The sequence below is a fragment of the Geotrypetes seraphini genome, chromosome 1 (genome assembly GCF_902459505.1).
Source record: "Geotrypetes seraphini chromosome 1, aGeoSer1.1, whole genome shotgun sequence".
Taxonomy (NCBI): Eukaryota; Metazoa; Chordata; class Amphibia; order Gymnophiona; family Dermophiidae; genus Geotrypetes; species Geotrypetes seraphini.
In genome coordinates, this window is record NC_047084.1 from 535,313,205 (window position 1) to 535,340,404 (window position 27,200).

Here is a 27,200-nt window from a genome sequence, read left to right on the forward strand (position 1 = left end):
ATGCTCAATCGGTTTTTCCTTTTTAATCTTAGGGCTCCTTTTACTAAGCTGTGTTAGCGTTTTTAGCGCACGCAGCATTTTTGCATGGCTAGAACTAACACCAGCTCAATGCTGGCATTAAGGTCTAGCACGCGTGGCAATTTAGCACGCACTATTCCGCGCGTCAAAGCCCTAACGCGGCTTGGTAAAAGGAGCCCTTAATGTTTACTTGTATTTTTATATTCCCTCCATCTACTTAGGGGCCATAGAATCTTCAATATCTGGGATACATGTGTCTCAAGTTTTAGAAGTAGCTTATTACTGTTGTGAAATGGCTGAGAACTCACCCCAGGGGCTGGGATTGCCACTTATGTTGCCAGGTTTAATTCTGACAATCAAATGCAGGCCTCACTTTTAAGCAAGTATTAGAAATACTGAGGTCAATTTTTAGCAGCAGCCTATACTTTCACAGATCACCTTAGGAACCTTTTTTAAAAACTGGTATACGTAGACTGCCCTCTAATCTTTAGGTACTGTGGGTGTTTTGAATGTGCAATATCATGTTTGATTGCCTTCAGAACTCTGGGGTGAACTGAATACCATTCAGTCCTGGTGATTTGCTACTTTTGGCTTTGTCTACTTCTTCTATTATGTCTTATAGACTTTATTGCTCCAAATCATTACCATCAAAGAAGGTTTCTGGTGGCTGTATGACTTTTATATCTTCTTCAGTAAAGCCTTGGACATGGATACAGAAATTATATGTTCACTTGCCACTTGTGAATCCTCTATAATAAAACCCTAAGTGTGCATGTGCGCTTAGGGTTTTGTGATTCCTGCCACTGTGCTGTGTGCCTCCGTGCCGAATTCGATTGAAGGTGTGTGGGGCGACTTGCGGCGCGTGCAGCGATTTCAGTGGCGGTGGTGGTTTGACTCCTGCGCTGCCACTGCCGGGACACCTCTTCTCACCCCCAGACCAGCAAACGCAGCAGCTGCAGGGCATTTGCTAGGCTGACCCATTTTGATAATGTGAGGTGGGCTGGCTTAGCAAAATCCACAAGGCTGCCCAGGCTAGCGGATGCTGGACAGGGGGAGCAGGGAAAGGAGGCCTACTGCTGGACAGGGAGATCAGGTAAGAGGTGCTGCTGGACAGAGGGAGGTAAAAAGAAGGGAGAAGGCCTACTGCTGGACAGGGGAAGCAGGGAAGAGGTGCTGCTAGACAGGGGGGAGGATAAATGAAGAGATAAGGGCTGCTGCTGGACAGGGGGGAGCAGTGAAGGCGTGCTGCTGGACAAGGGGGTGGTAAAACGAAGAGAGAAGGGCTTCTGCTGGACAGGGGGAGCAGGGAAGAGGTGCTGCTGGACACGGGGGAGGTAAAAAGGAAGGGAGAAGGGCTACTGCTGGACAGGGGGAGCAGGCAAGGGGTGGTGGTGGACAGCCGAGGAAAGAGACAGACAGAAAGAAAGACAGACAGACAGCGGCCAAGGAGAGAGACAGAAAGAAAGAAAGACATACAGAAAGCGGCTAAGGAGAGAGGGAGAAAGAAAGACAGACACACAAATCTATTCTAGCAACCGTTAATGTAACGGGCTTAAAGACTAGTACATATATAATTTGCCTTGAACACTGATCTTTCATATATATTATTTGTGACCATTTCTGGGAAAAGATGACTAAAGTTACCAGATGCAAAAAATGAGGTTTTAATGAATTTTGTTAAACAATTTGTAATACAAAAATCTAAATCCATCCTTAGTATGTGAAAAATAAATAAATAAAAATGTTACAGAAGTTCAAACATATAACTTTTTCAAATTGCTCATCAAGGCTATGGAGTTGGAAGCAATTTTGGGTGGAGTCAATAAAAATGCACCAACATAGACCTCAACTTCAAGATAAACAAACATAACATATGGTAAATTTATCATTCTATATTTATATATATGGAGAGAGACAGGTCTTCGTCCTGGTTCCAAAGTACTAGTAAATAATAAGTTACATTTACCAATACTTACCCTCTCTTCTACAAAGCCACGCTAGTGGCTGCCATGTGGTAACGGCCCCAAAGCCCATAGAGATTTAAAAGGCTTCGGGCTGCTGCTGCATGGCAGCCGCTGGCGCAGCTTTGTAGAAGAGGGGGTTAGATCCAGAACAAAAAATTTACCGCCCAATATTCAGCACTGTTTAACCATATCAGTATGGTAATTGGCTGGCTAATTGCTAATATTCAGCAGAAGTCTCCTGCTGAATATCCTGGTTAGTGGCTAGTTAGCTATATCTTGTGACTTAGCTGGCCACCTACATTTAGCACCCATGATAGGCTACTTAAATAGCTGAATATTGCATAGTTGGTAACTTTTTAGTGCCCATAACGCCTCTGGATATTCAATGCTGGTCATTGGAAATGGCTCAGTATTGAATATGTGGGTTCAGCGATGACCTTGAGAGTTGGCAGGGCTGCCTCTCGTGGCGTGGTCTGAATAACGGCTCCTTAAAGACCAATATCAAAAGGAGTCAGAGTTAGAGCTGGAGTTAAGAGTTCGACAGTAACATAGTAGATGACAGCAGATGAAGACCAGAATGGTCCATCCAGTCTGCCCAACCTGATTCAATTAAAATTTTTCCTTCTTAGCTATTTCTTTGCAAGAATCCAAAGCTCTACCCGGTACTGTGCTTGGGTTCCAACTGCCGAAATCTCTGTCAAAACCAACTCCAGCCCATCTACACCCTCCCTGCCATTGAAGCCCTCCCCAGCCCAAACTCTCCCAAACGGTCATATACAGATAGACACAGACCTTGCAAGTCTGCCCAATACTGGCCATAGTTCAATATTTAATATTATTTTCTTGCATTATGTCAAGAGAATCTGTAGCTTCTGCCGGTAAGGGAACTTGAGTAGATGCGATCAGGTTTGCTTTTAACCTTTACGCCTTTCCTCCCGCAGAGAAAGCAGTTTCTAATTTTGTTTGCTTCGAGGAAGCCATTCCAACTCTTCCCTTCTTTATTTTAAAAAATTAATTTGCTTAAATATTCAAATTAACCGCCGAGTGTGAGGAGTTCTTCAATCAACCAGCCATTCCGTTGCGCTGGCAAGACATGCCCATGTTAAACCCACTTTAGATAAAAATAAAAGTCGCCTTTTAATGATTTTGACAGGAATAGGGGTTCAAATGATTACATACAATTGGAAAAATCATGATAGCATTAATTTCAATTTTTGGTGGGTAACTGTGTGTACAATGTATAAATATGAAAGGATAATGGCAGAACGTTTAGGTACTAGCAAGTCCTTTAATGAGGTATGGGGTCCATTGACTAATTTTATTACATTATAATTAAAATTATGATTCTCTTTTTTTTTTTTCGTTAGATTCCTTTACATATCCATGGAGGGTGGGGAGTGGAATATTTATTTGGAAGAGTCAAATTAATTCTTTTTTATTATATTGATAGTATAATATATAATTTTATTGTTTATAATTAGGATAAGGGGATAAAAAATTGTTTAATGTAATAATTGTGATGATTACAATGTATTTTCATACAGTTTTTTCTGATTCTTCAATTGTATACATTTTAAAGTTTGAAATGTCAATAAAGATTTACAAAAAAAAAATAAATTTTCTAATTCTAGATCCTCTGTGTTCATCTCATGCTTCTTTGAACTCCGTCACCGTTTTCCTCTCCATCACCTCTCTTGGGAGTGCATTCCAGGCATCCACCCCCCTCTCTGTAAAGTAGAATTTCCTAACATTGCTCTTGAATCTAGAAAATTAGGAGCTGGAGTCAAAGATTTGGTGTACTAACTCCATAACCCTGCTGCTTATGGAGCCATGACATGAAAATTGGCCATTCTCAACATCTTTGGATCTGCTACTTTAGTCACCTTTTCACAGAGGCAGTCACATTTTTGTAATACATGGAGATTTGCCCATGTTATAGCTCTGAGAGAAAATTCAGTTTTCATAGGTATCGATATTCAAATGGGATTTTTCGGGAAATTGGAAAACTGTACATCCAAATGGCAGATGAAATTTAAATGTGGACAAATGCACAGTGACGCACATTGGGAAGAATACTCCAAATCATAGTTACCAGATTGTTAGGATCTACCTTAGGAGTCAGCACCCAAGCAAAAGATCTACATGTCATTGTAGACAATACACTGTGCCAAAAAAAGGAAACTGGATGTTAGGAATTATTAGGAAAGGGATGGTAAGTAAGACCAAGAATATTATAATACCTCTCTATAGCAGAATTAGAAAATGTTCAAAGAAGTGTGACCAAAATGATTAAATGGATGGAACTCCTTTCATATGAGGAAAGGCTAAAAAGGTTAGGGCTCTTCAGCTTGGAAAAGAGATGGCTGAGGGTGGATATGATTGAGGTCTGCAAAATCCTGAGTGGTGTAGAACAGGTAAAAATGAATTGATTTTTTACTCTTTCTAAAATTAAAAAGACTAGGGGATACTCAATGAAGTTACATGGAAATACGTTTAAAACAAATAGAAGGAAATATTTTTTTCACTCAATGAATGGTTAAGGACAGAGAAGCTGGAGTCCCTCTGGATCAAGATTCCTAGACACAATGGTGCAGACACAAAAATTGGCCTATACTATCAACCCCCAGGACAGACGGAGGAGACAGACTCAGAAATGATAAAGGAAATTAAACAAGAATGTAAGACAGGTAATGTAATAATCATGGGAGACTTCAATTTCCCGGGGATAGACTGGAACCTGGGAACCTCGAACTGCAGCAAGGAGGCCAAGTTCCTGAAAGCGCTAGGGGACTGCTTCCTGGAACAAATGGTGGGAGAGCCGACGAGAGGAAATGCCACCTTGGACTTGGTCCTAAATGGCATTACGGGACTGATAAAAGAAGTAGAAGTCACGGTTCCGCTGGGGATGAGCGATCACAACATGATCAACTTTAAACTTGACATCGGGAAAGGTAAACGTACTAAAACCTTAACCACGACCTTAAACTTTAAAAAGGGAGGATACGATAGCATGAGAGCCATGGTGAAACAACGGCTCAAGAAAAAGATGGACAAAGTTAAAATGGTAGATCAGGCATGGTCCCTACTGAAAAATACTATCACGGAAACACAAAATCTCTACATTCCGCGGATTTCCAAAGAAAGGAAAACTAAAGGCAAAGGAGAACCGGCATGGCTTACTAGAGAGGTGAAGGAAGACATAAAAGAAAAGAAGAACTCCTTTAAAAAATGGAAGCCTAGTCGTCCAGCACAGAGGCAGCTTAAGTTGTCTTGGAGATGGGTTAGGGATCCATGGAGAGGAGGACCCATGCCCATAAGACCCTGTAGTCACTGCATTGATACTTAAACATGTGCACTCCCTTATACACCCCCAAAACCCTTTTGTACTGCCATATAAGTGGCTCCTGCAGCCATAAGGGCTATTGGGGTGGTAGATAAGTGGGTCTAGAGGATTATGGAGGTGGTTTGGGGGGGCTCACCAAGACCTATAAGGGAGCTGTTGTGAGATGATGACATGGCACCCTTTTTGTGAAGTTCACAGCAGTGCCCAGTAAGGTACCCCACTATTTAGGTGCCATGTCTGGGTGTTCAGTCCATCACTTTGTAGACCCCTTCCACGTCCAACAGGGCTTGGATGAAAAGTTGGACGAAAATGTTCTATAAAGATGGACAATTTAGCGACTTGGACGATCAAATCGGCAAAATGTATAGTTAGACGGTTTTTGAAACAAAAAAAATTTTGAATGTATTTTTCAAAAATGTGTCCTAGGCTGTTTTTTACTTTGGACGACTTGCGACTTAGACAAAAACGTTCCTGCACCAATAAAGCAAATACTCCGTGACAAGTAATTTTGAAGAAGCCACACATAGCAGCAACTACGGTGAGCTTAGAGCTATTACTGTGAGTCTCTGTTTTCATTCGAATTATGGGCATACTAAGCTTCTGCTTGTTGTGACTAAGAACACCCCAGCTGTACATATGTAAGAGAACAGTTAATTATCCACAGCAGTTGTTAATGATTAGATGTATTTGCATTTCCAGAGTTGAGCTCCCTGAATGTGCTGTGCAGGATGTACATGCTTTCTTCTTTATTTTTAATGCTTTAATCTCTGCAGATTATAGCACAGTTTAGTGAACCAACAGAGAATAATCACAAGATGATTTTCCACATGAGGTTTTGAGACCACATAAGTCCCTTCCTTGGAGGTTACTGTCATTTAAATACAAAACAATTGACCAAGTTAGAGCTTTTGAGATATCCTTTGGCTCCAAATCTCTGCTTGAAATCCAGATTGCAAATACATGTGCAAATATATGTGTTCATTTAATTAGCTGAGTGAACACATATAACTTCACTGAATCCTCTAAAAATATATACATACAAACAGAGAAAAATGGAGGCAGATAAAGACAATATGGCTTATCTCGTCTGTCCAACCATATTCCCTCCTCTCCCTTAGAGATCAATCACACTTGTCCCAAGCTTTCTTGAATATAGATACACTTTTTATCTCCACCACCTTCATCTGGGGGGTCGTTCAACGCATTCACCTCCCTTTCTGTGAAAAAATATTTTCTGAGGTTACTTCTGAACTTATCCTCTCTCACCTTCATCCTATGCTTTCTCATTCCATGCTTTCAATTGAGACTTGCATTTATGCCACATAGAAACGTAAACATCGCTGTCATATCTCCTCTCTCCTTTCTTCCATACTGAGATCTTTAAGTGTGTCTTCATATGCTTTATGACAAAGACCACCAACCATTTTGGTAGTCTTCCTCTAGACTGGCTCCATTCTGTTTATATTTTTTTGAAGGTGCGAGCTCCAGAATTGTAAACAATATTCTAAATGAGGCACCTAGCATATGTGACACCCGGGGCCCATCATTTTTTGACACCCCCCCCATCTATATGAAAAATATGATTTTTTAGTAACAATCCACAACAAGAGTGTACCTAGGAAAAGGCAGCATCTTAAACACTGCAGTGAGCACCAAAACACAAAAAACACATAAATTGTAAAACTAAACCAAACAGATCCTGCACAATCAATTGATCCTGTATCAGAAAGCCATGTCCCTTTCATACACACAGACAGATATACCCTCACCCAATATGGAATAATCACAAACTAAAAATAGAAATATGTAGACAAAAGTTAAACTGAACCGCCAAGAAACCAGACTCTGCATACAATGCAACACTACAACACCACAAAAACAGTAATACATGTCCTCTAATACTGTGCAAAATATAAAGACAGTAGATGTAAATTTGAAAAAACTGATACATAATAATCACCACTTTACAAATTAACAAATAAAAATAAAACAAATAATGATAAATAAGAAAATACCATTTTATTGGACTAATCCACGTAAGTTCGGTCCCCATCCCTGCAAACCATCTGATTCCATCCACACAAGCCTTGAATTGTTTTATATTGAACTTATTATATTAAAGTATAAAAAGAAACAATATTCTGTACAATTGTCAATTTATAAATCAGCGTCTTCTCCCCACTCTCTCTTCCCCATTTCCCTTCAGCGTCCTCAGCCCACTCTCTCTCCACTTTCCTTCAGCGCACGCACATAAAAACAAGCAAGTAATTTTGTATCATTTTCATTCTATTCATTCATAGAAATTAAAGTCTAAATAATGCCAGTCACATAACAAAACATGATTTTACAAAAATAATTCCCTGCATAGTCAAGCCTGCAAGGATTACTAGATGTCTTTCAGCAGCTCCCCTCCCTCCCTCCCCCTTACTTTCGTGGCCAAGTCAAAATGATCTACCAACAATAAAATTTTTAAAACACAAAGCACACTACACAGAAAAAATGTTAGTTATCATTTATATTCCGCGGGTTTTCAAAGAGGTCAAGGCAGATGACTTTATGCAATGTCACCTCAGTAACAACTATACAAAAATAGACAAATATACCCCCTTACTTTTTACTAAACCGCGATAGCGTTTTTTAGTGCAGGGAGCTGCGATGAATGCACCACGCTGCTCTCGATGCTCATAGGCTCCCTGCGCTAAAAACTGCTATTGCAGTTTAGTAAAAGGGAGCATAGAGCAAAATATAGACAGCATATATAAATTCTCAAAACAGACACATTTTAATCACAAAATTGAAAATAAAATCATTTTCCTACCTTTGTTTGGTAATTTCATCAATCTATGGTTGCACTTTATTTTTCTGACTGTGCATCCAATATTTCTTCCCTTCTTTCAGCCTCCTGTATGCTTCCTCTCCTCCAGACCTCATTCACTCCCCAAAATTTTTCTTTCTTTCACCCTGCCCCCTTCTTTCTTTCTCTCTCCATGCCCCCTTTCTTTCTGTATGTCTGTCTTTCTCTCTCTCTCTTCGTGTCCCATTTCTTTCTTTGTTTCACCCTGCCCCCTTCTTTCTTTCTTTCTTTCTTTCTCCATGACCCCTTTCTTTCTCTATGTCTGTCTTTCTCTCTCTCCATGCCCCATTTCTTTCTTTCACCCTGCCCCCTTCTTTCTCTCTCCATGCCCTCTTTCTTTCTCTATTTCTCTCTCTCTCTGTGCCCCATTTCTTTCTTTCACCCTGCCCCCTTCTTTCTTTCTCTCTCCATGCCCCCTTTCTTTCTGTATGTCTTTCTCTCTCTCTGTGCCCCATTTCTTTCTTTCTTTCACTCTGCCCCCTTCTTTCTCGCTCCATGCCCCCTTTCTTTCTCTATGTCTGTCTTTCTCTCTCTCTCTTTGTGCCCCATTTTTTTCTTTTTCTTTGTTTCACCCTGCCCCCTTTCTTTCTGGTTCCCTGTCCCCCCTTTCTCCCTCCCCTCCACCACCATTGGGAAAATGCTGCCACCGCCGCTGGGGAATAGGCTGCCATTGCCGCCATCGGGAACAGGCCGGCGCCGAGTTCGCCCTGCTTCTCTTCCCCCAGGGCTGACCAACTCTCGCCGCCCGACGTCAATTCTAACATCGGAGAGGATGTTCCGGGCAGCCAGGCAGTGATTGGCTGGCCCATAACGTCCTCTCTGACGTCAGAATTGACGTAGGGCGGCGAGAGTTGGTCGGACCCGCAGGGAAGAAAAGAAGGGAGAACTTGGCCGGTTTGTTCCTGATGGCAGCAGTGGAAGCCTTTCTCCGGCGGCAGCCTATTCCCCGGTGGGTGGCCAGCTGTGCACCCCCTTTGAACGTGACCCGGGGTGGATTGTCCCCCCCCTTGGTACGTCACTGGATCTCACCAGAGTTTTTATACAGGGACATCAAAACTTCCATCTTCCTACTGGCCATACCTGTCCCTATGCACCCTAGAATCCTTCTAGCTTTCGCCATTGTCTTTTCAAGCTGTTTGGCCACCTTAAAATCATTACATACTATCACACCCATGTCCCATCCTCTTTTGTACACAAAAGTTTTTCATCTCCTAAAAATTTTGAAAGAGAATCTATCCATATGGTAACCATGCTTGCTGTTTTATATACTTGTGCAGTATATATTGTATATCTATATATACACATATACTGTACATATATATACATATATTACCAATTAAGTATTAAAAATGTATTGATTACATCATATAATTTTTCTGTTTACATTAATTTCTCTATCACAGCAAAAGAACTCTTCCTCATAAATATCAAGATCTTGAGACGCTTCTCTAGCTTCATCTGGGGGAGAAACTTTCCTCTCTTGCTCAAATATTGGACTATAGCATGTCCTGAATCAGGCCCCATACCAAGAAATGACTAAAACAATTTGTGAGCAGAGCATTATTTTTTTTCCCAGTATACAATTCAGAGTCATTTTGAGTTGTTTGGAATTACTTGCTACATAATTACTTCAATTCAGTCATTATGAATTAAAATACTCAATCTGTAGAAAGAAGAAAATGAGCTTGTGTTTGTGTGTGTGTGTGTGTTTTATCATTCTTTCACTCTATTGCATAAGAAAGAGAATAAAAAGTGAATATTTAATATGTTTGGATATTTCTTACAAGTCCTAGATAATACATCCTCTCAATACATATTAACTGATTTGTAATCTGTACTTTTCAGTACTTAACTTCCTTATAGCCTTTCAACCAAAGGAGCTAGTCCAGGCTGAGTTCTAAAGCAGTTTTTCTGATCAAGTGATAACAAATCCATATGACACAATGATTGCAGAAATGGCTTATTAAGTAAAATTTTAGGTATAAGCAAATTATACTCTGCTCTAAAAGAGAAGCTTTAGACAAGCTCTTGAATCGGCCCAATAAAATCAAATGATGGTCTTGAAATAGCACTGTGACCTACAGGATAAGGTCCATCTGAATTTAATTTTCTGTTACTTCATTCATATGCTTTATTGAATATAAGAGATAGTTGTGCTTACATTCAAGAGCTGGTGTGATCCACTAATTCACTTCTCCCTCCCTATTCGTGGGCATTAAGGGCAGAGCCAGCCCGCGAATAGGGAAAAATTGCGAATAACTTTTGGCCGGCTCTGACCCACCCCCCGGATCTTACCTGGTGGTCTAGAGGTGACGCAGGGCAAGAGCGATCTTCCTACACTCCTGTTGCTGAGTTCCCGTGGTCTCATGAGACTACAACAGGAACTCCTTGTTGTAGTCTTGTGAGACCACGGGAACTCACAGCACAGCTCTGCACGGGGCAAGAGTGTAGGAAGATCACTCCTGCCCCGCATTACCGCTAGACCACCAGGTAAGGTCCATGCTCCATCGCCCCCCCCCCGCTACCTCCGATCATCTCCCCGCCGCCTCTGATTGCCTCCCTCTGCCTCCAATCACCCCCCGCCGCTTCCGATCGCCTCTGATTGCTTACCTCCAAGTCCTGGGGCCGTTTTATTTCGATGCCAATTAGCAATTCTGAGGGGGGGGGTTGGCTGGGGAAAAAAACGCGGATAATCTAAACCGCGAACATCGAAACTGCGAATAGGGAGGGGGAAGTGTAACAATGAACTCAGAAGCAGGGGAATTTCTGAAGCATAAATCTGGAGCACCTCCAAAATGTTTCACTTGTCTATTTTTTAAACCCTTGTGGTCCTGCTGATAGTTTTCTTAATACCTCAAACGATAGAATCTGCCTTTACAGTAGGTTAGAAATTTAAAACCAGGTGAAGTAGACTCTTACTTATCTTCACTGTGGAAAACTGCTAAATGTGAGTTGATGGAGAGATTGGGTCAGATTGTGAATACAGTGAGAGAAGATCATTGCATCTGTCTGACCCAATGGTGTAAGAAACTGAAATGGTCTAGATATTTTTAATCTTAGGTTAGCATTTTGAAAGAAATGAATAAATTGATAATTCTAGCAGGCAGACTAAGATCGGTCTTTTATGGATGTTTGTTTGTAGAGCCTCGACCCTGAGGAAGATTTAGTGAAATATGACCGTGTCAAGTGAGGCATAGTGTTTCTATTTACATATAATACTAAAACGATATAAGAACTGCAACAATCATTCAATATTTTAAAGTCTCAAAATTATAAGTGGTTGCAGTTGAAGAAGGCCATTCAGAAGGGGTTCCCTGATTGGCAGAATCTAAAAAATCATTATAGCTTGCAGGTCCTATGCTTCCATACAGATCTGCTAGGACATCAGGCTGCCCGGTGATATAAATTAATATCTGAATTCTTGAATAAAAAAACAAAATCTAGTCTTAGAGAAATTTGGAGCATTGAGATAAAGCAGTACATTTCTGCGTCTCAATGGCCACAAATTTGGTCTTGGAGGATGAGATGTACAGCGTCAGAATCTATGAGACAAACCTGGGTTTTCTTGTTACATAGATCTTATTGGACCCCTGTTAGGTTACAAAAGTTAGACAGTTCTAAATCTAATAGATGCTGGCACTTTGATCTGGACATTGGATCATCTGTTGTTCTATTGTCCTAAGACACTCAACTTTTGGAAGTCAATAGGTGGACAGATTAATATCATACTGGAATCATCAATTCCATTGACATATGAGGTAGGTGAAACATTATTGCATATTAAGCCCCCCCATGTACTGCTATAAATGCCGGCTTTTTCTAATTATGATCGGGATAGCCATGCGGTGGTAACTCGTAATTGGAAAATTGGGGCATAGCAATTTATTTCAGTTGGTTTGGGGACCATTGACATCTTTTATTTCTTCATTATAGTTGTCTTTTGTCTTTAATTTTTGTTTATTTCCATACACATCCAGGGAAGGGGGAGGGTGGGGGAGGGATACTTTTATCTTCATTTTAGCCCTTTGAATACATACATCCAGGTGGGTGGGAGGAGGGTGCGATCACGTTACTATTTTACATAGGGAAAGGTTGTTGAAAGAATCTATGTATTTATGTTTTTGTTGACTAGTTATTGGATGGGTGGGTGGGTAGGTTTAAATGCTCATGTATGGCTATAAGATGAATGTGCTTTTCTTGATTTATTATATGTTTATATACTTCTGTATTGCACTGTTGATATATGAAAATCAATAAAGATAAAAAAAAAAAAAGTAAAACTAATTAAAAATATATATAATTAAAAAATATAAATGAATGATCCAGTGAAGATGATGGCTCATGCATATATTGATGCATGAGTGAAGAGCCTTCTCAGGATCATATGAATACTCAATATAAGTCAATAGAGGGGTGAACCTATTATTGAGACTGATTTTGACCCTCATGTTATGAATAGCCTGTGAATATTGATCTATGACCCAATGGTGTGACATTGGGAGGCAGAAAAAGCACTCTGATACCAGCACTTCCCAATTCATCCTTGTCGTGATGAGATGGTACATTATCCAAGAGGAGAATTGCTTTCCTAGGCAAGTTTATCATTTTCAAGAAGTTTTCTACTGACAGAACAAATTCCTTGAAAAAAACCAGACAAACGGTTATGCGAAATGTCTTTGTCCATCCAGGCATTTGACTGGTTTCCATAGGTAACTGGAAACATAGCAGGAGCAATGTTTTTAAAGGCCTAGGATTTTTTTTTTTTTTCAGTTCAAAAAAATTTTTATTGGTTTTTGGAAAACATAAAAAAAAAAAAACTGAAGTACAAAAAGAAGAGCTTCCAAGGAAGCACAGGTTATAAACCGGGTGATGACACCCATCCAGTATATTCAATTACATAATAAGAAGTGGCAATAACAAGATAAATGAACAGTAAACAGTATATCAATCATGTTAGTATGCACATCATAAAAGCCTATAAGAACGAGGAACAAGCTTCGTATGGGATAGTGAAGGGAGTAAATCGAGAGAGATAAGATACAATATAGTCCACGCTAAAACAGTGCACATGTGACTGTATATCGTCAGCAGACAATGACAAAATAGTATGAAATAAAATAAAGAGAAAATAAAGGAAAGATCAAACCAGAATACTATAGGTAAATGATCCTGTTTATGGTCAAGGGTCTAAGTGCTGATGTTTGCCAGAATCGACCAAGTTTTATCAAAAGTCGCTCTAGATTTATGGCGGTCAGCCATATGTCGTTCAAATTTATTGTGGAGGCACATTGAATTCCACCATTGGTTATAATCTAATTTTGTAAAATCTTTCCAATTATGTAAAATAAGTTGAATGGCTAGAATTAATAAAAGGGTAAAAAGGCGGTCATGATACACAGATAGATGGGCAGTGAGTGCCGAGGAACCCAGAATCAAAATATCAAATGAGAAAGGATCAGTGATAGAGAAAATTTTAGAAATCGTGTGCCAGATCGAATTCCAGAAAATCTGCAAATGGGGGCAATCATAGAGCATATGCCGCAAGGAGCCTTCAGATGCTTTGCAAGACCAGCAAGAGTTAACTGAGGACTTCATTATTTTGGCTGATTTAATAGGAGTCCAGAAGGCTCTATGATAGAGGAAAAGAGCTGTTTGTCTATGAGAGGCTGAGTGAAGGGATTTAAATAATCTGGGCCATAACGCCAACCATAATTGCTCGGTAATAGGGGATTGCAACATCGGATCCCATTTAGAGATGGATTCGATGAGGAAAGGATATGATTTTGCCTGCATATACTTGTACCAATTTGAAGATTGACCTTTGGAAGCAGAGAAAAGTTGTATCTTTGAGTGGAGGTCAGGAGTAGTATGCAAGGATGCGGGAGATGAGAACCTCGCAGTAAGACAATGATGCAGCTGAATCCAATTAAAATATTGGGTGGGAGGGATATGGAATTTTGCCATAATGTCCGAGAAGGTAATCCATTTATTCGCGTTGATAAGATGCGCAATAGTACAGAGACCTTGCTGTTGCCAAGATTTCCAAAGTACCACGGAATTGTCAATTTTAAGTTTGGGATTATGCCAAATAGGTGCCGCTAATGAATCAGCTAATTTGTTCTCTGAGATGGAGTCAATATGGTTAAGTGTTTGCCAAGTACTATGTAAAATCGGATTGCGTTTGGCCTCTGAAGGCAGAGGAATGGCAGGAGCATGTTGCATGATGTACGGATCGAGTAAAGAATGCTCTAAGGATAACCACGTGGGCGGTGTGCTTATGAGGAAAAGATTAGACCATAGGGAGCCTTGAGATAATAGAAAAGCATAATGGTATTCCCGAAAGCTAGGGAAGTTGACACCTCCCTGGTCCCGAGGACACTTTAATTTACGCAAGGCAATCCGGGGCTGTTTGTTGTGCCACAAGAAGGAAGAAAGGAGACGCTCAATACGAGAATAGATGGAGGGAGAAAAAAGACATGGAAGCATACTGAGAACATAATTTATTTTGGGAGTTATCATCATTCGTATTGTAGAGAGTCTGCCCCACCAGGAGAGGTTGAGGGGGGACCATTTGGAAGTACAAGTGTGAATGATAGAGAAGATGAAATCAGAATTAAGTTTCAATGTGGATTCGAGAGTAGGACCAAAGAATAAACCAAGGTATTTAATTTTGGTAGGGGACCATATGAAGCCAGAGTTAATTGCATCAGTTTGGACATCGATGCAATTTAGCGGAAGTATTTCTGATTTAGTTATGTTTAGCTTATAGCCAGATATGGCTGAGTACTGTCTAATTTGTTCAAGAACAGGAGAAAGAGAGTCCGGGGTGATGTAGAGCAGGATGTCGTCTGCATAGGCCGAGAGTTTAACTGAAAATTGGTCAGACTGGAAGCCATTAATTCTATGGTCGTGTCTGATAGCCGCTAATAACGGCTCCAGAGCGAGATTAAAAAGTAATGGGGATAGGGGACATCCTTGTCTGGTGCCACGGGATGGATAGAAAGGTTGCGAGGTACGGCCATTAATCATAATCCGAGTCGTCGGGTGGGAATATAGAACTTTGATCATATCAATAAAAGGATCTGGGAATCCATACCAACGGAGAATATGAAAAAGAAAATGCCATTCTAGGCGATCAAAGGCCTTTTCAGCATCGAGGGCCATAATCAAGAGTCTGTCTGGATGAGATGTAGTGTGGTGGATGATATGTGACAAAAGGCGGGTATTATTGGAGGAGTATCGGTTATGGATAAAGCCAGATTGATCAGGGGAGATAAGAGATGGAAGAACAGATTGGAGCCGGGTAGCAAGAATTTTAGCAAAGATTTTAGCATCCACATTAATTAGAGAGATAGGTCTATAGTTTTTGACATCTTGGGGGTCTTTGCCGGGTTTGGGAAACACAATAAGGGTAGCCTCTGTAAAGGAGCCTGAAGAATCGCCCTGATTGCAGAGAAACTGAAAGAAAGATAGCAAATGTGGAAGCAGAGTAGGAAGAAAGGCCTTGTAAAACTCAACAGTAATGCCATCGGGGCCTGGTGATTTATTCGAATTTAGAGAGTTAATGGCGTCCTGGAGTTCCTGAGCAGAGAAAGAAGAGGAGAGAGGAGACGTCTCGGTAGGTAAGAGTGAAGGATGGGGAAAAGATAAAAATGAGGTAAGCTGAGGAATAGAGGGGGAGGTTTCTGATGAATATAGTTGTTGATAAAAATCATGGAAGGCAGAAGAGATGGAGGAATAGTCTGTAGATAACTGCCCAGATACATCTTTAATAGAAGATATGGTAATCTTATTTTGAGATTTTTTCAGATAGTTTGCAAGTAGATGACCCGGTTTATTATTGTCGGCGTAATATGTGGATGCTTGAACAAAAACAGAGTTGGCAGCAGAGGAGCTTAAAAGAGAGTTGTATTGCAATTTCAGATTGCGAAGATCAGTTAGAGCTTGTATATTAGATGTATCAGAGATATGGATGGACTCAGCCAAACGAATGCGGGATTCCAGATCCCGTTGTGCAGTTTTCTGAGAAGAATGAAGTTTGGCTGAGAATTGAATAATAGTGCCACGAATAAATGCCTTAAAGGCGTCCCAGGTAACAATCCAATTAGTATGTGTGGGAATGTTGAATTTGAAAAATTCTTCAATGGCAGCACTAATGCAATCCGAAAAATGGTCCTCAGCAAGGAGTGAAGAATTAAACCGCCATTGCTTACTGCGAGGTTCTAGGGAGAAATGTGTGCAATTTATTGTAATGGCAGCATGATCTGAAACAGTTATGGAGTGAATGTCAGATGAAAGAATGTGTGTTAAGATAGATGTGCTGACAAGGAAATAATCAATCCTGGAGTATGTGGCATGGGGGGCAGAAAAGAATGTAAATTGTTCATCATCCCTATGGTGGATTCTCCAAGGATCTGTTAGTTGTAACTGAGTCATAATATCATGCAATGCATACCATGATTTTGATTTTTTATAGGGGGCGTGTGATTTCCGGTCCCTACTAGGGTCCAAAATGAGGTTAAAATCCCCCCCTATTATTACGGGAGTATCTGGATCCTGCAATATATGGTTGGCGATATTATGAAAGAAATCTGGAGAATCAATATTAGGTGCATAGATGTTAATGATTCGCAATGCATGATTGGAAATAGAAAGCTTAGCACTTACCCATCTACCATGTGTATCATGAGAGCTAAAAAGTGTGGAAATGGAGGGATGTTGTCTCACCAGAGTAATGACACCATTCTTACCATCCTCAGCAGGGGAGAAAAGGGGAGGAAGAAAACCACGTTTGGTAAACTTGGCAGAGTCAGCAGAATTAAGATGAGTTTCCTGTAGCAGAATAACATCAGATTTAATATCATCCAAATATGATATTAACTTCCGTTGTTTTATTACATTATTAAGACCCTTGACATTCAAAGATGTTATTGATAATGACATTTGAAGATAATAAAAATAATCTGATAATTGTCTGCATATAAAATATAAGGAATGAAATACCCATCAGAAACTGCATACATATCTGTAGTAAATAGAACAGGAGTGATAAATATCAGTGAAATACCAATAAAGAGAGAAAGAAGTAAAGAGCAATAAAATATACTGGAAAAGGTGAGAAAGCCCCCTGCTAAATAGCAGCAGGCCATAAAATATGGGTGGGCTGAGAAGCCAAAGCCAAGGCCCAGGCCGAAGGACAGCACACACCAGCAAACCTATTGACAAAGACTGTGAAAACAGGAGCTCTTGCTGCAGGAAAACAAAAACAGGATATCAGCAAGTTCAAGCAGTAAAACCTTGAGTAAACAACTGACCTATTAGGCTAATTGAAAGATAACCAGTCATAACAATCCAGGTAGCAAAAACAGTTGAAGCAGAACTAACAGGGCTGAACAGATACAGGAGCACGCTGTGAGTGAAAACAAGGTGTCAGAGTGACCGAGGAGAAAGCAGAAGGCAGCCGCACACAGTGAGAGGCTAGAGAGAGAGAGAGCTGAACACGGCTCCAGAGACAGATGCAGGCAGCATTAAATCTAATGGTGCCGAGGCCCAAGGCGGGAAAGGAAACAAACAGAGAGCACATTGTCAGCTCGTGGTGCAGAGGAGTGCAGTAGAGGTAAGGAGAGTAGGCAGACATTGTGCAAAAAGAAAAAAACTTGAGCCATAATTACAAAAGGAAGTAATGCATCGTGGTGAGGAAAATTCCATTGCTCTGAAGTAGAGAGTCACTCTTTAAAGCACAGCCATGCGTCTGCTAGCAGAGCAGGGCAGATCAGACTCACACATTGTCAATCGGGGTGGGCGAAGTTTCTTCTATGTAGGTGGCCAAAAGCTCCGGATCGGTGAAGTCTTTTGTTTGGTTTAAATATGTCACCCGCATCCGCGCCGGATAAAAGAGGCCAAAGCGGGCGCCCATCTTCTTTAGCTGGGGACGGAATGCTAGGAGTTGCTGCCGGGTTTTGACTGTGTTCTTATGAAGATCCGGGAGAATAAGAATCCGGTTACCCTCATAAGTAATGGGAGCCATAGATCTTGCTTTTTGTTGTATAGCAATAACTTGAGGGTATCTCAGGATTTTCATCACGATGGGTCGCGGTCGACGGTCGCGTGGGAGCCTGGAAGATGGCGACCGGTGGGCTCGCTCAATCTCGAAGTCGTGGGTGAATGAAAGATCCAGCAGTTTGGGGATGAACGCTTCGAGGAAGGTGACCATATTGTTTCCTTCCTGCCCTTCCGGGACCCCCAAAAGACGCAAATTGTTCCGGCGAGAACGATTACTCGCGTCTTCCATATCTTTCTCCAGGGCCAGCGTGCGTTTCACATGGCCCTGAAGTGCTTTAACATTAGCCTCCGTAGTTGCCGATTTGATTTCTAAATCAGCCAATTTGGATTTAAATGAAGACAAATCAGTGTGAATCACTGCCAGATCTTCTTTAAGCTCCGATATTGCATCTTTGGTGTCTGTCATAAGTTCTTGAACTGTTTTAATTGCTTCCCACAAGTCAGACATGGAGGGAGATGCAGCAGTATCAGAAGTCTCTGAATTGGAGTTTTTCGCCGGAGAAGGTGGGTCTGGCTTGTGTCTCTTGCCCTTAGTAGTTGAAGCCATAGTTCATACAGCTGAAGGTGGTAATTAGAGGGGTGAAAAACGAAAATATTGCAGCAAAAGAGCAAAAAGTAAAGAAAGGTTGCTGGAGCTAGTTGTTCAAGCGACCATCCCAGTCGGGCTCAACAGCGCCCCCCTTCTAGGCCTAGGATTTTTAACTTTTAATTAAATTTAGCAGCAATTTATGTTTACCGGTTGCATTACTATAGGCTAGAATCTTTCTTTACTCCATTTCTAATCTGGAGCCAAGACTTCAAGCTGTGAAGCAGGAGCTCTTGATGGCAATATTTTAAAATTTAACCCAGTTGCATCACAGTTGTATATCTGGTCCCTTGTTATACCTTCTTTTTTAAATAAGACACTGAAATTTCAAGTTGAATGTGATAAATTCCTCAGAAACTGCTGACAGATTTTCCCCAGCAATGTAAAGCTGCCTTGTTCCATATCCTTTCTTCCAACAGTCAAGCCATCTGATACTAGCAATGAAATCAAGTTCAATTGATCTAAGTCCCGGGGAATGATTCTGCCCCAATGCAGATGATATTTTTCTACTAATCCTGTCAGACTTGAACATAGCAACTATGTCAACCAAGCTCACCAGAGCACTGGAAAAAGGACAACAATGGTCAGCAAGATATCACCTTAAACTAAACACAGATAAAAAATACACTACTATGGTTCAACTGATGCACAAAGTCCATCCCATCTACCGTCAACCTGATGAATGGCATCAGTTTCAAGACTGAAAAATCTTCTAAGGTTCTAGGTATCATTCTAGACAGCTCACTAAACTTTGAAGAATTTGTAAAGAACTTAAAGAGGAAATCATTCATTACACTAAAGAAGTTAAAAAGTGTTAGGCCCTACTTCTTCCAGCATCAGTACATAATACTAGTACAAACAACCATTCTACCCTCCCTAGACTACTGTAATGCTCTACTAGCGGGAATCCTGAAAAAAGGTAACACAGCAAAATTGATATTCAACAAATCAAAACTCATCCATGTCACACTGCTACTCAGAGAGAGTTACACTGGCTCCCAATAGAAAAAAAATAATTGAATCTAAAATATGTTGCCTAGCCTTTAAAACCCCATATGGAGACATCCTGGATGGCTTTAGATTTACCGATTGCATCTCTGACTGCCTAATGATATTATTCAAAGACATAAAATATAAGAGTTCCCATTGACAATCTTTCTATTTTCAAATATCAAAAGTTTGGAACTCTCTTCCCACAGTAATCGAAACTACTACTGAATATATAGCATTCAGAAAACAATCTAAAACATGGTTCTTCACAAACATCAAAGAGGGATGCAATTAAATAGACTCCACCAAAGATGCTCCCTATAAAACTGAAAACACTTTGTAACCACTGTCTATGAATACAGTATTGTAACTTTATGTACCTAAATGTCTGCTAAAACAGCAATCCTGATCGTTGTTATGTACTGTATATACGTACATAATATTAATAATATCTGTAACACGTCTAAGACTCTACCTTAGGAGAATTTGGTGGCATATAAGACATAACATAACCTTCATTGCATTCCTTTTGACACACAAGAGCTTTCTCTTGCAATATAGGCCCTGATGTAAGTATGCCCTTGTGTCTTTGCTATGTGACCCGCAGGAATAAAGCTTTGCTCGCCTTCTCATATTCATTTTTCCAGTGCTGAATGAAAAAGTAGAGACACGATTTGAGCCCTACTTCTCTAGCTTACTGCATTGCCTTTTCTAGCCAATAAATGTTACTTTCCCCACTCCTGGTTCTCTTGCAATTTTGGGGATGGATTCCCCTTTGTCAATTATTTTTCCTCTTTTAACTAGTCATTTCAGAAATGATCTTCTACAGATCTAAAGGGGATGAATAAAAATACAGTACTATAGTATTATCTATTAAAAATATTACAGAAAAAAGAGCAAAACTCACTGTGCTCCAGAATCTCACCAGTACAAGCAGTGTTCTCAGGCAACAATGGTATTGTTTAGCAATAAAAGCAGGGCCCCAGATCACAAAAAAATTGTCTCATGCAAAACTTCCCTCTCTGCTACATTGGAAAATGGAAATAGAAGACACAAACTTCTTAACAGTGATGCAATGACATCACTGGGGATCTGTTGGATATGCCGAATAGTCAGATTAGTGAAAGTTTGTTTATCGAGTCTATACTGTATGTTGAAACCCTCTGCTCAGTGTGCAGCAGCAGCAGCAAAGAAAGAACATATTTTACTTGTACTTTCAATTGGAAAATAAAAAAAATTAAGTTAAAAAAAGAATGTTATGAATTATTAGGAGAGAAATAGAGAACAAAATTGACCATGGTTCCATGACATGACCATACCTCAAATATTGTGTTCAACTTTGGTCACTGTATCTCAAAAAAATTATATCCCCTTTTTACAAAACCACAAAAGCGGATTTTAGCACAGGCCGGCGTGCTGAATGCTCTGTGCTGCTCCCAATTTCCCTAAGAAAAATGGCTAAAGAGGTTAGGGTTTTTCAGATTGACAATACAGTTGAAGGGGAGATATGACACAGGTCTATAAATCCCTGAATGGAGTGAAATGGTTAGACATGAATCACTTGTTTACTCTTTCCAAAAATTCAAGGACTAGGTTATGCAATGAAGCTACTAAGTAGTACATCTAAAATAAACTGGTGAAAGTATTTCTTCACTGAGGGCCAGATTCTATAAATGTCGATGAACTCGGTAGATACCTAGAAAAGTGGCACCTACCATATATCAATCAAAATTAGGCGCTGTTTGTAGAATCATGACTAGTGGCGCCTAAATTGACTTAGGCGCCGATATATTAAGCCAGGTTTTCTTAGCCTAATATAATCTACTGGTACTTAACTCAATCTACACACAAACTCTGCCCCTAACTAGACCTATTTTCTGTGTAGGCACCAGTGGGTGCCTTGGCGTAGATGCCTATTGGCTAATTAATTTTTTAAAATTGTTTTTTAATGGTGCTTTTAATTATCAGCGCCAATTAAGCCAACAACAAAAAAAAGTTAGGCGTTTAGATCAATAGGTGCTTTTTATAGAATCGGGGCCTTAACATATACTTAAGCTCTGGAATTCACTGCCAGAGAACATAGTTAGGATTTAAAAACGGTTTAGACAGGTTCCTAAAAGAAAAGTTCATGAACCATTATTAAGATGGACTTAGGAAAATCTATTGCTTATTCCTGGGATAAGTAACAAAAATTTTGTTTTGCTCTTTTAAGATCTGGCCAGGTACTTGTGACCTGGATTGGCCACTTGGAAACAGGATACTTGGCATGATAGACCTTCAAGTATTAACACCCATCGTGGCCATTTTCATAAAATCTGCATCAGAGATGTAGGCTAACTAAATTAGAATTGTGATGGACAGAGACAATCTTAAGAAACCATACATTACCCCCACATAAGTGACATGATCAAAACAGCTATCACAAAGTAACTGAGTTTGATACAGTTGATGCAGGACGAAGACTTGCTCAGATAATAGTTTGTTCCCATTCCCATTCGTTCTACATAATTCAATTTTTTCTTCTTACAACATCTTCACAGGCAACATAAACATACACCTAGATGAAGAGAACAATCCAGATACGAAAGACTTTAAAAACTTTCTATCTCTACTCAATTACAATCTCCCTTTTCCCACACAAACACATGAAAAAGGTCATAACTTAGTTAGTTATGTCCACAAAGGAAATTTTAGACCCTGCCATCTCTCTACCTGATGACACCTGGTATCACAATATCTGGTCCGACCATTTTACTTATTATTTCAAATTAATCTGGACTCATTTAAAATCTAAAACACATCCAAGGATAAAAAAAGAACATCACACAAGGGGTTATATCAATCCAGAAGAATATTGGTCACAATATGAACTACAAGTGGAAACAGGAGAAGGAGTTGATTTCTGGGATCACTGGATGAAAACTAGCACATCCATCTTAGATAAAATTGCCCCTAAACGAAATAGCAAAAGCTGCGAAAATAAATAAAACAAATGGTTTGACATCGAACTTCTAAAAATGAAACAACTAGTAAGACGACTGGAAAGAATCTGGAAAAAAACAGGAGAATTGTCAGACCGCAACAACTGGAGGTCTAACATAAAAATCTATAAACAACTGATAAAAGACAAACATAAAGCATTCTACTCTTCTAAAATCAACTTAGCCAGCACTAGTTCAAATGGAATCAATATAAAAGAGCTGTTCAACTTGGTTATGAATTTATTTGACACCACACGCCACACTCAACTCGTGCACAATATCAAACTACCTTCAGCAAATGATTTAGCACAACATTTCGACTCAAAAATTAAAAACCTAAGAAACGACTGTTCGACAAATGACACTAATGGTCAACAAATAGCTAACATACAAGGAAATGAAATACCAGCAGACATGATCTGGAGTTCCATTCAAGATTTAGAATTACATCAAACTATATAACAAATACTCTAAATCATACTGCAGTCTAGACTCATGTCCCCCAGAAATTATGAAAGCGGCTCCTTTAGAATTTAAACTATCCTTGCTGAATTACTTAGCCCATAAACTAAAAAATGGAAAGTTCCTCACAAGCAATGGTCACATAATAATAACCCCTATTCCAAAAAATAGGAAAGAATCATCAGCACTGGTAACCAACTATAGACCAGTAGTATCCATTCCATTTATTGTAAAAATCATGGAAGGATTGGTACATGCCCAACTGATGGAATACCTTGATCAGTTCTCTCTCTTGCATGAAACTCAATCTGGCTTTAGACCTTTGTTCAGTACTGAGACGGTAATTGCGGCTATCTTAGATAATCTGCGCCTCTTGTTCAGTAAGGGCCTTAATGCCCTGATCATGCAATTTGATATGAGCTCTGCATTTGACCTAGTTGACCATGGGAAAATGCTACAATGCCTAGATGCAATTGGTATTAGGGAAGAGGTGTTGGACTGGTTTCGAGGTTTCCTTATCTTCCGTACCTATCAAGTACGTTTCAACCACGATCTCTCCGATACCTGGAGCAATCCATTTGGCGTACCGCAAGGATCACCACTATCCCTATTGCTTTTCAATGTCTACGTGTCCTCACTAGGTACGCAACTGACCCAGCTGGGGATAAAATTATTCAGTTACGCAGATGACTTTACGATCATCATTCCATTTAATAACTCTCTCTCTGAAACTACTCCCAAGGCATCAGAAGCACTAAATTTGATGGAGCAATGGATGACTGAATTTAAACTGAAACTTAATTCAGAAAAAACAACATTTTTTGTAGCTTCGCCACACCTGATTGACACCAAAACACTGCTATGCATCAATAACCGTAGTTACCCTATTCAGTCTACTATGAAGGTATTGGGTGTAACATTGGACCAGTGCTTAACCATGAAGGACCAGGTAGACTCCTTAATCAGAAAGGGTTTTTTCACTCTTTGGAAACTTTGATCCATTAGAGCATACTTTGAAATGCCAGCATTTAGAATTCTGGTACAATCCCTCGTACTGAGTCAACTTGATTACTGCAACATCGCCTATTTAGCAATTTACCAAAAGAATATGCGATGATTACAACTGATGCAAAATATGGCAGTCAAACTGATTTTCGGACTGAAGAAGTTTGATCATGTGACACATTACTACCGACAGCTGCATTGGCTACCCATGGAGGCACATGTAAAATTTAAGTTCGCCTGTTTCTGCTTTAAAGTACTATATGGTCTAGCCCTGACCTTTTCTCCTTCTCAGCCAACAGACATAAGAGAAGTTCACATTCGAACTTCGTTTCCCCTCCAGTTAAAGGATGTAAATTCAAAAGACACCATCAACACCTTTTCTCACATCAGGCAGCATTATGGGGTAGGGACCTAGAACAATTGCTTACGCCTACTACTTATGGAGAATTCAGGAAACGCCTAAAAACATCTGTTCCCTGAAATATTTAGGCAGCTAACCCGCACAACTCTTTCCCCTCAATAACTGATCCCTTGAGTTGTTATCACTAGCTTACACCCTGTTAAGTTCAATCTATTTGTACCTTCTTTTAATCTTTGTAAACTGCAGTTCAATCTATTTGTATCTTCTTTTAATCTTTGTAAACCGCATAGAACTTCACGGTCCTGCAGTATATAAACTGTTATTATTATTATAAAGATGAACCTCTTGCAGAAGGAGCCTTCTTGAACTTGACAATGAACCTTTTCTAGGCCTAACCACTGGAAACCTCAGGGGCTTGATCTTCCTGAGATCCTCAACCAGTTTCTCCAAATCTTCTCCAAAGAGAAATATATCCTTATAGAGAAGCTTGCTATTCTGCTGACATCTCAAAAACACTTATTCTGCCCAGTTTCTCAGCCATAAAATTGTGATTGTATTTTAAACTACTTTGTACTACTGTGTTTCCCCGAAAATAAGACAGTGTCTTATATTAATTTTAGGCCCCAAAAAATGCACTAGGTCTTATTTTGAGGGTATGTACATGATCATCTCTTCCTTCCTCTCCTTCACCCCAATTCTTCCTCTTTCCTTTTTTTCCCCCATATGTGCAGCATCTTTCCTCCCCTCCCTCCCATCCCTCATGCAGCAAGACCCTTACCCAGCTTCTATCTTTCCCTCCCTCCCTTCCCTTGTGCAGAAGGACCCTTGCCAAACTTCCTTTCCCTCCCATCCCTTGTGCAGCAGAACCCTTGAGCGAGCACACACCCCTGAGCACCCGCCCCCACAGCTGAACTACCATCCTTCCTTCCCTCTAATCTGAACTCCACCAACCATGAGCGAGCCCTAATACATACCTCCCTAAGCAGCGTCAGGCTGGCAGCACTCTAAACAGGCTGTTTCGGCCTTGTCCGCCCATGAATTCACTCTGCTGCGTTACTGAGCCCACCATAGTGCAAAGGTGCTCAGAAAGTTCTAAAAACCGTGGGCGTATGTAAATAACCCCTTGATCGTGTTGCCACATGTTTATGTTTATTAAAAATCTTTATATACAACATAATTCAATTAAAGTAATGAAAAGAACTCCACTTAAAAATTGGAAAGAAAAAACAAAAATAAACTAAATAATATACATCTCTAATGCAAAATACTTAATATAATCTTTAATATAAAATAATCTAAAATAAAATAAGATAATTCAGATTGAAGTGCTGAATTCAAGTCCTATCAATGTAAAAAGGCCAATTAAAAATAATGGGCCTTTAAATGTCTTTTAAAATTTAAGAAAGATTATTCATTTATCAATTCTACACATAAACTAATCCATAAAACTGAGATTGTAAGCCGTTTAGATGTATTTTATGACAGGTGGGATAACAAATCCTGAATAAACTTGGAAACGTAGTTTTGCCCACAACCAAGATATCTACTATAGGAACACAACTTTTCCAAAGGCTTGCCCTTGGCAGGCCCATCATATTTTAGGATATTGAATTTAATATCTGCAATTTAATATTGCCTTCCTCTTTTATTTTAAGTATTTTCTAGTAAGTAGTGCTCACAGGGTAAATGTAACTGAAAATGTTTTGCTCATGTCAATCTGGCTGTTGTACAGAATTATATCTCTGGAGTGTCCCACTTCACTGAAATCACAACCTGAATCATCTGATGCACTGGAAAGATATTTGTGGGCCTCTCTAGAATGCTCAGTATCTCCAACACCTAAGCAATCATTGCTGGGAGGTGCTTTCTGTTGACGAGCTGAACCATTAAAGGGGGTCATTACCTTCACCAAAGGGAAGCTCTCCCTCTTTTAAAGTCCCCCTGTGGGATTCACCATAGTCCAATAGACTGGCAGCCATCATTTGGGCACAACCTACAACTGACTGAATCTTCTAGTCCCACTGAAGATCCAGCTTTAGTTTCTTCACTGAGCCTGAATCACTAGGGTAATGACAGAACCCCAAGCTTTGCAGCAAAGAGGTTCCCTGTGTGTAATGTACTAACATGCTTGATGGAGGAATAGCACAATTTCTGGGGAAAAGGCCATCCTTGATCCAAAGTAGATCCAGCTGAGAAGCTCCACTGACTAACTACCTCCTCCACTCCTTCTGGAGTCAGAATGGTGTATCAAAAGAGGACAGCACTGCAGAATTTCCAGCCTGCAGTATTTCTACTGTTCTTGAACTGCCCATTCAGCTTGGACTTCTTTAGAAGAAATGGTCGTGCCTCTCAAATCCAACCCAATCAGGCTCTCTTCCAAGTCAGCTCAGGCTGCTGATGACAGCTCATATCTATCAGAATGGCCTGCTACTCTGATGTGATATAGATTATATAGTCCTGAATTCCCATGGCAACCACCGCTGCAAGAATAATGCTTGGCAACTTAGCTGGCTCTTTCCTTTGTGGCCTACCAAGTGGCTGCTGCTGTTGAAATACCCTGCACTGCCCCTAATA

The 27,200-nt window shown here is 40.1% G+C and overlaps 1 protein-coding gene across 1 annotated transcript in view; it reads right to left on the reverse strand.

Moving 5' to 3' along the window:
- KCNN2 (potassium calcium-activated channel subfamily N member 2) overlaps window positions 1–27,200 on the reverse strand; it is a 323,536-nt gene that overhangs the window by 63,946 nt on the left and 232,390 nt on the right. The gene's annotated exons all lie outside the window — the stretch shown is intronic.